The following is an 11,063-nucleotide window of genomic DNA, read 5'->3' on the forward strand; positions in this document are numbered from 1 at the left end:
AACAAACACCAAAACTCAGTCTCATATTTGTGAATCTTCCAAAAATGAGAAAACTGTTCATCCCTTCGGATCTTCCATCCTGGGCTAACAGGGGTGATTTTAAATGGCTGTCCAGTCAGTGCCAATTCTTTTTGGCTGAAAGTATCTTCCTTATCTCATCCCAGCATTTCTTGCCACAGAGACCTGTGAGGCAGAGTTCATGTATATATTTCCTTGTATCGTATTTTGTAAATTACATTCGTTTGCTGGTTGTTTGTATCGGGTATTTCAGGTTCATTAGCCGCTGTTTAAGTGTGTTGGTAGGTTTGTGGGCTACCATGATGCTGAGAGGGTTGAGTTGTCTGGATATCATTTAACAGATGTCTTTAATGTAATGTAATGTGGCTCGGGTTTCTGCAGACGCTGCCTCTGCTTGTGTCAGTTTGTTGATGTGAAATCGTCACATTGGGTTTATTGGGTAGGCAAAAGTGCGTATTGCAGATGCTGGAAACCAGAGCTTAGATCAGAGAGGTGCTGGAAAAGCACAGCTTGTCAAACAGCTTCCGAGGAGCAGGAAAATCGACGTTTCGTGCAAAAGACCCTTCATCAGGAATAGAGGCAGGACCCCTCCAAGGTGGAGAGATAAATTGGGGGGGTGGGGGGGTGGTTGCTGGGCCAAAGGTAGCAAAGAGTAAAATAGGTGAATGATGGTGGGGATGGAGGTGACAGGTCAGAGAGGAGGGTGGAGCCGACAGGTGGGAAGGGAGATTGGCCAGTGGGACAGGTCATGAGATCAGTGCTGAGCTGGAAGTTTGGAACTGAGGTAAGGTGGGAGGAGGGGAAATGAGGAAACTGGTGAAGTCCACATTGATGCCCTGGGGTTGAACTGTTCGGAGGCGGAAGATGAGGTGTTCTTCCTCCAGGCGTCGGGTGGGGAGGAAGCAGCGCTGAAGGAGGCCCAGCACCTGCATGTCCTCGGTAGAGTGGGAGGGGTGTTGAAATGTTGGGGAACAGGGCGATGGGGTTGATTAGTGCGGGTGTCCCGGTGATGTGACTCGACTCTCCAATCTTCCCAATGTTGTAGAGATCGCATCGGGAGCAATGGATGCAAAAAATTACATTGGTGGATGCACAGGTGAAAGTCTGCGCCCTGGTTTAGAGTTCCAGGAATCGAAGGAATTTTCAGCAGAGCTACCAGCTGGCATCCATTGCTCCCTGGTGGTCTAGTGGTTAGCATTCGGCGCTTTCACCGCTGCGACCCGGGTTCGATTCCCGGTCAGGGAAGCAATTGTCAGGAGCCATTATAGGCAACATGTTCTTCTTTAATGCGCTGTCCAGTTGTTTATTGATCTTCAGAGTTCCGAGGTGCGACAGCGTGTCGTGGCTCTTTAAAATAGTGTCCTGATGCAGGTTGGTTTGTATCTGTCAGGTTAATTGTTTCTGTAGTTAAGTTCTTGGTTCGCGTGCGTTATTTTCCTGTAGACGGTGTTCTGAATTTACCATTGACTGTTCGCTGTACTGTGACATCTAGAAATGGCACTTTGTTGTTGTTCTCCTCTTTTGTGAATTTTATGCCAGAAAGAATATTATTGATGGTGTTGTATGATTCTTCTAATTTGTTTCATTTTGTGATGAAAAAAGTGTCATCACTGTAGCGGACCTAAAGTTTGGGTTGGATCGTCGGAAGGGCTGTTTGTTCGAGTCTCTGCAGCATTGCTTCTGCTAGGAATCCTGATACTGGTGGTTTCATGGGTATTTCGTTGATTTGTTTGTCGGGCTTGCTACTGAATATGAAGTGGGTGGTAAGGCACAGTTCCACGAGCTTGACAGTGTTATCTTTGCTGATGAAGTTGGTGCTGTGTTTGTGTTTTTAGTTCTTCTAGGAGTGTGTTCAGTTTTCTTTGGCCACGTTGATGTTAATGGATGTGAACAGGTCTGTTATGTCAAAGGACTACATTATTCAATCATCTTCTATCTTGGTGTCTTTGGTAGTCAGGTATTCTTGGATGGAGTAACTGGATGGCGTGAATCTTCGACTTGGTGTTTTAGTCTTCAGTGGAGGCCTTTGACTAGTCTGTATATTGGTGTTCCAAGTAGTGAGACTATGGCCTGAGGGGGGCTCCTGGTTTGAAGAGTAGGAGAACACCAACAAAGTGGCATTCCTCGATGTCACAGTAGAACGAACAGTCAATGGGGAACTTCAAACTAGCGTCGACAGAAAAACAACACATATGGTATATCGTATATTTAAGGAGAACAGGTTCCCAATAAACCCAGTCCGCCGATTTCTCATTGATGTTTCCAAGCTGAATTTCAAAACTTCCGTTTGTCCTTCCATTCTTTCCTGTTTTATTTTGTGGCTTTTGAAAACTTTCCCAATCCTCTGACTGAGTGTTGGAGTTGGGAAGTTATGTTGTGGCTGTACAGGACATTAGTTGGACCACTTTTGGAATATTGTGTGCAATTCTGGTCTCCCTCCAATCAGAAGGATATTGTGAAATTTGAAAGGGTTCTGAAGCACCAGTGGGTCCACAGAGGGGAGAGGACCTTCTGCTGCCCTGAGTGCGGGAAGGCCTTTCGTGATTCCTCTGCCCTGCTGATGCATCAGTTGGTCCACACCGGGGACGGCTGTTCTCTTGCCCTGAGTGCGAGCTGGCCTTCAGCAGTTCTTCCCACCTGCTGAACCACCAGTGGGTCCCCACTGAGGAGAGGTCGTTCTTCTGCCCTGAGTACAGGAAGGGCTTTGCTCTTTCCTCTGACCTACTGGCCCACTGGTGGATCCACATGGGGGAGAGGTCGATCAGTTGCCCTTCGTGCAAGAAGGCCTTCAGCAATTCCTCAGCCTTGCTGTTCCACCAATCCGTCCACACCGGGGAGAAGCCGTTTTCCAGCCTGAGTGCGTGAAGGGCTTTCCCCGCTCCTCCATCCTGCTGAAGCACCAGTGTGTCCACAGCGGAGAGACGCCCTTCAGCTGGCACGAGTGTGGGAAGTGGTTCATGTTTCCCTGCAACTTGCGGAAGCACCTGGGGAAGCACCAGCGGGAGCACCAACGCTCCCAGCAATCAGATCCCACTGGTGTTCTGCCTTGGGTCTCCCCATGGACTGAACCTCCTGTCACTTCTGACAGTGGGTGCTGTGGGAGAGCACGTGAGCTGTTTTTGTTGTCTGCTGGACTGCAATTGCATCCTCCACTCCCCACAACCACAACCTCACAGTGGCTCAGGGGCGTCACGGTGACTCAGTGCTTAGCACTGTTGCCTCATGGCACCCGGAACTCAGGATCAGTTCCACCCTTGGGGGTCTGTGTGCAATTTGTGGAGGGTAGGAAAATGGATATGACTGGGTTACTCTTCGGAGGATCAGTGCAGATGTGTTGGGCTGAAGGACCTGTTTCCACACTGTAGGAGTTCTACGATCCTATGAGCTTTGCTTTGAGTGGACACTGCTGCTCATTAAGACCGCGACTTCAAATTGGCAATGAAATGATCCAGAGAAACCTAAGACCGCAAGATCATCAGAGCAGAAGTTAGGCAATTCGGCCTATCGTGTCTACTCTCCCATTCGTTAGAGTCAAAAAAATTGCAGATGACATTAGCTACAGTGTGGAAACAGGCCATTTGTCCAAACAAGTCCACACCGACCCTTCAAAGAGTAACGCGCCCAGACCCATTTCCCTCTGACTAATGCACCTAACTCTATGGGCAATTATGCATGGCCAATCCACATGACCTGAACATCTTTGGACAGGATCTCCCAGAGAAAACCAGCATAGACACTGGGAAAATGTGCAAACGCCTCACAGAGGGTCACCCAAGTCTTTGATCAAACTTGGGTCCCCGGCACGGTGAGGCTGCAGTGGTAACCACTGAGCCACTACATATTGCAACCCGAAGTCGATAAGCAGGAGATTAGGAGAATACAGCAAGCCAGGTAGCACCAGGATGTGGAGTAGTCAGCGTTTTGGGTATTAACCCTTCTTCAGGACTGAAATGTTGACTTCTGTATGAGAAACAATTTACGGGAATGTTGCTGGGGGTTGGAGGGTTTGAGCTACAGGGAGAGGCTGAATCGCCTGGGGTTGTTTTCACTGGAGCATCGGAGGCAGAGGAGTGACCTAATAGAGGTTACAAATCCATGAGAGGAATGGACAGGGTAATAGACAAGGTATTTTCCCTGGGATGGGGGAGTCCAGGACTAGAGGGCATAGGTTGAGGGTGAGAGGCGAAATATATTAAAGGGACAACTTCTTCATGCAGAGGGTGGTACATATATGAAATAAGCTGCCACATGATAAAGGTGAGGTGCTGTCAAATGGGAGTAGATTAATATAGGATATCAGGTCAGCATAGGCAAGTTGGACCGGTTTCTGTTTCCATGCTGTATGTGTCTCTGACTACTGGTCCTGATGTAAGTTTAAAATAGAGTCCAAGTAACTTTGAATAGTTCAATCTTGTTGAGCTCACCTCCTCAACAGTTTCAAATGAATCTCCCCTAGCGATACTCTTTAAACATGCTGAGTTGGACAAAGTATCCCATCAACTTCAACAAAACCCAGAGGTGAAGAGGTCAGAAGTCAGAACACCAAGGTGACCAAACCTGATCACAATATTCCAGGTGCAGCTTCATCAACGTCCTGTAAAACTACACGATAACTTCCCAACATCTATCCTCAATTCCCTAACTGATGAAGGTCATTGGACCTGAACCTTGCTTCACTGCCTTGCGTAGCAATGTTATCAGAGATATCGGATCCACTTTAAACTGATCCATACTCCAGCGGCTGGGAGCACCAACGCAGAGTAGTACACCATGCATGTGCTGGGTGCATACCCCAAAGATCGATGGGTCAAATCCATGTGATGCTATTGCTCAATGTCTCCATAAGCTGCTTTCCTTGGTAAAGGTACTGTGTTCTTTATCTTGCCTTAGCATCTGTTTCCCAAAGCTTCTTTAGTGGCAGCTGGAGGAAGGTCTGGGCTCCAAGAAGCGGGGTGCCCGGCTCGATTTGCTCAAGGTTTGTATCTATTAACTTATTTAAATGGTACCTACTGTGTGGAGCTATGGTTTTCATTAAAACCGAAGGATCATGTCATAGTGTTTGTTTATATTTAGCAGTTGTAGTTGGTAAAATACACTCCCTGGGGGAGCACCTTCTATGATGCTGCATTTCTTGCCTTCTGCCCTTCCCCCATTTGTTATCTCCCATCTCGACTTTATATGTTTTTGGTCAAATTTGATTTCATATTAATCAGACTTGGTATTCACTGTGTGCTAGTAATTTGTTTGTTCGAATATTGTAAGTCAAAATTAATGGTGTAATTTCATTTCAAATGTCAGAAGTTTACATTGAATGTGCAGGTGTGAATGCCAGTAAGTTGTGAAAAGAAATCAATAACTTGTGATTTTATAGCAAAAAGAGCAGTTCACTGATATCAATGGCATTGTCTCATTTGAAGATGATGAGTTGAGCCTGATCAACAAACCGTTTCATGAAGTCACCCAATTTAATTAAAATCTTCTTTAACTTAATTGAAGATAATAACTCTGGCATGCTAAAATTTATACAATTTGTTTTTTAAGATTTATTTATGTGTCCATTGCTCAGCCACATTGGGGAGACTGGATGCAAACTTGCAGAACATTTCAGGGAACAAATCTAGGACTCCAAAACTAAATGACCCCACCGCCCTGTGGCTGAATACTTTAACTCCCCCTCCTAATCCGTCAAGGGCATGCAAGTCCTGGGCTGTAACCCCTCCAAGCTCTAGCTACCTGACTCTTGTAGGAAGAACACTTCATCTTCCGCCTTGGGACCCACCAACTACATGGGATCAATGTCGATTTCACCAGCTTCCATATTTCCCCTCACTTTCACTCCCACACCACGCGCCTTGTCCCAGATCCAACCTTCCAACTCGGCATTGGCCTCTTGAGCTGTCCTACCTTTTCATCTTGCTTCCCAACTTTTCGTTCCACTCTCCTGTCTTACCTCTCATGATCTCTCCCCACCTCCATCGACCTATTTCATTCACAGCTACCTCCCCTCTATCCCCATCCCCTTATCATTTATCTCTCAGCCCCCATGGACCAACCTTCATTCCTGATGAAGAACTTATGCTCTAAAACAATACTGTGGTGAAGGAACATCCTTAATAAGAAAGAGCTCCCAATTCAGGTTTATTCCCCGTTAGTTTCCCTGCTCTTCAAGAAATAAGAAATGTCTTTTTCTTCAACTAGAAAGTGGTCTTACACTTTGCGGTGTCTGAAGTGTTATACCACTTCACTTTTTGCCCAATTGTTAAGGATCCTTTCAACCTGTTTTTCGGACAATGGTGGCGGTGACCAAAAGCAATCATTTCACTGCTCTTCAATGCCCCATTTCCCCTCCTATGAAACACTTTGACATGTTGTCTGAGTGCACTTGGTTTTCAAAATGTAATTTAGCCATTGAAGTGAACTGGGTTAATCTTTATCAATCACTAACTTTGTTTGCATTAACTGTAATTATCCACCAATTTGCTGTTTTTTGTTCCACCAAAGCTGGAAACAATGATCTGTATTTATGTTGCACTCAGGTGTGAAAAATCAACCCAGGAATCGTCATATTATTATACTTGTCTCAAGTTATAACTGGAAGCATTCTGTGGCAGTTTAAGACTAAAGATGTGGCTGGAAAGAATGTAGATTGATGAGGAAAGTCAAAAAGCAGAATCTCTGGCTACAATCTATCAGTCTGGCTTGATAAAGTGGTGGCTCTTCAAAAGCACCTTCCAAGCCATCACCTCAACCATCAAGAGCAGGGAAGTGTGAACACAGCATTCCAACTGTGAAATATATCGCATTTATTCTTTGTTATTGATCAAAAACCTGGAATTCGCTCCTGAACATTATTGCAGACCAAATCATAACTGTGAAGCAATTTAAGAGGCAGCTCAGCACCACGTATTCAAGGATAGTTTGGGAAGGGTTGTTGGCAGAGCCAATGATAATCACATCTCATGAAATAATAAGCAAAGAGGCATGGACAGAGGATTGGCTAACCAATGATACAATTGGGATAAGGGACATAGAACATAGAACATAGAACATAGAATAATACAGCACAGTACAGGCCCTTCAGCCCTCGATGTTGCGCCGATCAAAGCCCACCTAACCTACACTAACCCACTATCCTCCATATACCTATCCAATGCCCGCTTAAATACCCATAAAGAGGGAGAGTCCACTACTGCTACTGGCAGGGCATTCCATGAACTTACGACTCGCTGAGTGAAGAACCTACCCCTAACATCAGTCCTATATCTACCCCCCCTTAATTTAAAGCTATGCCCCCTTGTAATAGCTGACTCCATACGTGGAAAAAGGTTCTCACTGTCAACCCTATCTAACCCCCTAATCATCTTGTACACCTCTATCAAATCACCCCTAAACCTTCTTTTCTCCAATGAAAACAACCCCAAGTGCCTCAGCCTTTCCACATAGGATCTTCCTACCATACCAGGCAACATCCTGGTAAACTTCCTCTGCACCCGTTCCAGTGCCTCCACATCCTTCCTATAGTATGGCGACCAAAACTGCACACAATATTCCAGATGCGGCCGCACCAGAGTCTTATACAACTGCAGCATGACCTCAGGACTCCGGAACTCAATTCCTCTACCAATAAAAGCCAGTACGCCATATGCCTTCTTCACTGCACTATTTACCTGGGTGGCAACTTTCAGAGATCTGTGTACATGGACAACAATTTCCCTCTGCTCTTCCACACTACCAAGTAGTCTACCATTAGCCCAGTAATCCATCTTTTTATTACTCTTACCAAAGTGAATCACTTCACACTTAGCTACATTGAACTCCATTTGCCACCATTCTGCCCAGCTCTGCAGCTTCTCTATATCCCGCTGTAACCTGCCATATCCTTCCTCACTGTCTACAACTCCTCCGACTTTCGTATCATCCGCAAACTTGCTCACCCAACCTTCTAACCCTTCCTCCAGGTCATTTATAAAAATGACAAACAGCAATGGTCCCAAAACAGATCCTTGCGGAACACCGCTAGTGATGGCACTCCAAGATGAACCTTTGCCATCAACTACTACCCTCTGTCTTCTTCCAGAGAGCCAATTCCTAATCCAAACCTCCAACTCACCCTCAATGCCATATCTCTGTATTTACTGCAGTAGCCGACCATGGGGGACCTTATCAAACGCCTTACTAAAATCCATATATACCACATCTACCAGTTTCCCCTCATCTACCTCCTTAGTCACCTTCTCAAAGAATTCAATAAGGTTTGTGAGGCACGACCTGCCCTTCACAAAACCATGCTGACTATCCTTGATCACATCATTCTTATCCAGATGTGCATAAATCCTATCCCTTACAATTCTCTCTAAGACTTTGCCCACAACAGAAGTGAGACTCACTGGACTATAGTTACTAGGATTATCCCTACTCCCCTTCTTGAACAAGGGAACCACGTTTGCTAGCCTCCAGTCCTCTGGCACTACTCCTGTCGACAAAGAGGACACAAAAATCAAGGCCAATGGCTCTGCAATCTCCTCCCTTGCTTCCCAGAGAATCCTAGGATAAATGCCATCAGGCCCAGGGGACTTATCTATTTTCACCCTTGCCAGAATTTCCAACACCTCTTCTCTACATATCTCAAAGCCATCCATTCTACTTATTCGTGCTTCAGTATTCATATCGACAACAATGTCCTGTTCCTGAGTGAATACTGACGAAAAGTATTCATTCAGCGCCTCCCCAATCTCTTCAGCCTCCACACGCAACTTCCCATTACTATCCTTGATTGGACCTATTCCTTCCCTAGTCATTCAGGTGTTCAGGATAGCAAATTGGAACTAGTAGTGTGCCACAGGGATCGGTGCTGGGGCCAAAATTATTTACAACATCTATCTTAATTCCGTGGATAAGTAAAGTGAATGCACTATTGCCAAGACTGCAGAAGAGACGGTTGATGGGAAGGAAGGTGGTAAGAATGACATGAAATATCTGGAGAGGGATATAGATAGGTTAAGCAAATGAGCAAACGTTTGGCAGACGGAATAGAATGTGGGGAAATGACGTTGTGCACTTTGCCAGGAGGAAAAGTGTTGAATGTTAAATGGAGAAAGCTGTTGAATAGAGGGATTTGGAAGCCCAAATCCATGCATCTCTTCAGCCAAATTCAGTGAGTAATAGGGAAGGCAAATGGGAAGTTGGCCTTTAAATAGAGTATAAAAGTAGGGAGGTTATAGTCAACCTATTTCAGGCACTAGTCAAGCCACAACTGAACACTGGCAGGGTCCTTTACCTAAGGAAAGATGTACTGGCATTGGAGGCAGTCCAGAGAAGGTTGACCAGTATGATATCAGGGATGGAAAGAATATCATATGAAGAGAAGTGAATAGGTTAGGCCTGTACTTATTCGAAGTTAGAAGATTTAGAGATCATCTTATTTTCACATAAAAGATTCTAAGAATACTTGACGGGCTTGATGTGGAAAAGTTTGGCTTTGTGGGTGAGCCTAGCACCAGAGGGAATAACCTGCAAATGAGGGATTGCATGTTGAAGACAGTAAGGAATTGTTACTGAAGGCAGTAAATCTGTGGAACATGTTACTACAGAGTGTTGTTGAGCCTGGGTCGTTAAGTACATTCAAGGCTGTCAGATTTTTTTTTAACCAGTGAGGGAATTGAGGATTATGGGGAAATGGCAGGAAAGTGGAGGTGATGTTTACCAGAGTAAACGTGATCTGAATAAACGGCCGAATTGATTCAATGCGGTGAATTGAACAGTCAGTAATAAAGGGGAAAAGGATACAACTGGCAACAACAGGCCGGTCAGTGTTGGAAAATTAGAGATTGCACGGAGTTGGTGGCATTTTGGCATTGTTACTGGATTTAACATCTGGAGTTTCAAATTGATGCTGCTATGTCTCCGATGCACTTTGAAAACAATTAATATATCTGGAATATAAAGCTTATCGCTGCTTTGGTGATCTGAGCAATTGATATCAGGGCCTATCTTGTTAGGGAAGGAAATCTTTAGCCTTACCCCGCTAGGTGATTGTGTCACTCTTGATCCACGGTAATGTGATTAACTCGTAACTGCCCTCTGAAAGGGCACTTGGTTTTTCTGGGAGATAAAGTGCCACATCCCACGAATAAGTAAAGGAAAATATTCAGCAGAAAATTGCCACTGAAGTGAAGATTGTGATCTCGTGATAATGGTTGATTAAGCCAGAGATCTAGGTCTTCTGAGAAAAAAAATTCAAATCCCATCATGGCAGCCAGTGGAATTTATGTTCAAGTAATAAAAAGATCTGGAAGTGAGAGTTTGTCTCAGTACTGACCACCAGGAAACCATTATTGATGAAAACAATGAACTGCAGATGTTGGAGATCGGAAACAAAAGGCACCATTGCTGGGGCATCGCAGCAGGTCTGGCAGCATCTGTGGAGAGAAAACAGTTAGTGTTTTGAATCCAGTCACTTTTTAAGGGCCACTGGACACGAAACATTAACACTAATCTCTTTATAGACGCTGCCAGAACTGTTCCGTGTCTCCAACCATTATTGATTGATTGTTGTGAAATGATTCCTTTATGGAGGAAAATCTACCATTCATCAACCCTGTGTGTGCACAGGGACCATGTGATTCCAGACCTACTACAGTGTGGGGTTGACTCTCAGCTGCCTTCTCCCATGTAGTCCCGAGTCAATTACTCGGTCCAAAGGACATGAGGGACGTTGAGAAAATGTTGCACATGCTTGCAACAATCACATGCCACAATTTCTTTTAGAAGAAAACCATCGGTTAATGAGGGACAACCAAGGCAAATTGCTATGGGAATGTCACGCCCAACTGATTTGATTTCCTTGTAGCAATACCATAAAATTGTAAGTATTTTTAAAAATCGTCTTCAGAGGTTACATCACTGTAGGAATACTGCATGCAATTCTGGCTGTTTGCGAGGCGATGGATGTTGTGAAATTTGAAAGGGTTCAGAAAAGATTTACAAGGACGCTGCCAGGGTTGGAGAGTTTGAGCACGATGAAAAGGCAGAACAGACTGGCGTTA

The 11,063-nt window shown here is 44.9% G+C and overlaps 1 non-coding gene across 1 annotated transcript; it reads left to right on the forward strand.

The window, feature by feature from the left end:
• The first annotated feature begins 1,191 nt into the window (after positions 1–1,191).
• On the forward strand, positions 1,192–1,263 carry trnae-uuc (transfer RNA glutamic acid (anticodon UUC)). Its single transcript has one exon. It is a non-coding gene; the product is annotated as a tRNA-Glu (tRNA).
• Positions 1,264–11,063: the final 9,800 nt, after the last annotated feature.

This window comes from Chiloscyllium punctatum, chromosome 36 (genome assembly GCF_047496795.1).
Source record: "Chiloscyllium punctatum isolate Juve2018m chromosome 36, sChiPun1.3, whole genome shotgun sequence".
NCBI lineage: Eukaryota > Metazoa > Chordata > Chondrichthyes > Orectolobiformes > Hemiscylliidae > Chiloscyllium > Chiloscyllium punctatum.